We start from the raw sequence: 2,068 nt of genomic DNA, 5'->3' as shown, positions 1-2,068 counted from the left end.
ATGCTAGAACTTCCAGCACTATGTTAAACAACAGCGGTGAGAGTGGGCATCCCTGTCGTGTTCCTGATCTCAGGGAAAAAGCTCTCAGTTTTTCCCCGTTGAGGATGATGTTAGCTGTGGGCTTTTCATAAATGGCTTTTATGATCTTTAAGTATGTTCCTTCTATCCCGACTTTCTCAAGGGTTTTTATTAAGAAAGGGTGCTGGATTTTGTCAAAGGCCTTTTCTGCATCGATTGACAGGATCATATGGTTCTTCTTTTTTTGTTAATGTGATGTATCACGTTGATTGATTTGCGAATGTTGAACCAGCCCTGCATCCCAGGAATGAAACCCACTTGATCATGGTGAATAATTCTTTTTATATGGTGTTGAATTCGATTTGCTAGTATCTTATTGAGAATTTTTGCATCCATATTCATCAGGGATATTGGCCTGTAGTTCTCTTTTTTTACTGGGTCTCTGTCTGGTTTAGGAATCAAAGTAATACTGGCTTCATAGAATGAGTCTGGAAGTTTTCCTTCCCTTTCTATTTCTTGGAATAGCTTGAGAAGGATAGGTATTATCTCTGCTTTAAACGTCTGGTAGAACTCCCCTGGGAAGCCATCTGGTCCTGGACTCTTATTTGTTGGGAGATTTTTGATAACCGATTCAATTTCTTCGCTGGTTATGGGTCTGTTCAAGCTTTCTCTTTCCTCCTGATTGAGTTTTGGAAGAGTGTGGGTGTTCAGGAATTTGTCCATTTCTTCCAGGTTGTCCAATTTGTTGGCATATAATTTTTCATAGTATTCCCTGATAATTGTTTGTATCTCTGAGGGATTGGTTGTAATAATTCCATTTTCATTCATGATTTTATCTATTTGGGTCATCTCCCTTTTCTTTTTGAGAAGCCTGGCTAGAGGTTTGTCAATTTTGTTTATTTTTTCAAAAAACCAACTCTTGGTTTCGTTGATCTGCTCTACAGTTTTTTTAGATTCTATTTTGTTTATTTCTGCTCTGATCTTTATTATTTCTCTTCTTCTGCTGGGTTTAGGCTGCCCTTGCTGTTCTGCTTCTATTTCCTTTAGGTGTGCTGTTAGATTTTGTATTTGGGATTTTTCTTGTTTCTTGAGATAGGCCTGGATTGCGATGTATTTTCCTCTCAAGACTGCCTTCACTGCGTCCCAAAGCGTTTGGATTGTTGTATTTTCATTTTCGTTTGTTTCCATATATTTTTTAATTTCTTCTCTAATTGCCTGGTTGACCCATTCATTCGTTAGTAGGGTGTTCTTTAACCTCCATGCTTTTGGAGGTTTTCCAGACTTTTTCCTGTGGTTGATTTCAAGCTTCATAGCATTGTGGTCTGAAAGTATGCATGGTATAATTTCAATTCTTGTAAACTTATGAAGGGCTGTTTTGTGACCCAGTATATGATCTATCTTGGAGAATGTTCCATGTGCACTCGAGAAGAAAGTATATTCTGTTGCTTTGGGATGCAGAGTTCTAAATATATCCATCAAGTCCATCTGATCCAATGTCTCATTCAGGGCCCTTGTTTCTTTATTGACCGTGTGTCTAGATGATTTATCCATTTCTAAAAATATGGAACGCTTCACGAATTTGCGTGTCATCCTTGCGCAGGGGCCATGCTAATCTTCTCTGTATCGTTCCAATTTTAGTATATGTGCTGCCGAAGCGAGCACATGTCCCGTGTGTTTTAAACAACACCCAAGGCAACAGCCAAAAGAGTCTGAGATCACCCACTGGTGTTCCTAATCGAGGAGAGATTGGCAAGTTGATTGTATTGGCTCCCTCCGAGTGAGGGCTGTCAACATACCTTGGTTTGTGTGGACACTGCATCTGGCCTAATCCAAGCTTTCCCCTGTTAGCCTGCACACCAGGCTGCTGCCACTAGGGGATTAGAGAAGGAAGCTGAGTACCATGTACGGACACCCTCCCCATATAGACAGTGATGGGGGGAGGGTCACATTTCAAAGGTCATGATGTTCAAGATTGGAGAAGAGGCCATGATAGTGAATGGAGGTTCCATCTCCCCTATAACCGGGTTGGCAGAAAGGAAAACTGGAATAT

General features: G+C 40.6%; 1 non-coding gene across 1 annotated transcript; it reads right to left on the bottom strand.

The window, feature by feature from the left end:
* Positions 1-1,573: 1,573 nt before the first annotated feature.
* On the bottom strand, positions 1,574-1,680 carry LOC124505485 (U6 spliceosomal RNA). The gene has a single exon (XR_006960665.1). It is a non-coding gene; the product is annotated as a U6 spliceosomal RNA (small nuclear RNA).
* Between the last annotated feature and the right edge of the window lie 388 nt (positions 1,681-2,068).

This window comes from Lynx rufus, unplaced genomic scaffold, assembly GCF_022079265.1.
Source record: "Lynx rufus isolate CCGP_SWC_20201006 ecotype Redwood Valley unplaced genomic scaffold, mLynRuf1.p SCAF_10, whole genome shotgun sequence".
Taxonomy (NCBI): domain Eukaryota; kingdom Metazoa; phylum Chordata; class Mammalia; order Carnivora; family Felidae; genus Lynx; species Lynx rufus.
The sequence above is the reverse complement of the archived record's forward strand: the minus strand, read 5'-3'. Positions and strand labels throughout refer to the sequence as shown.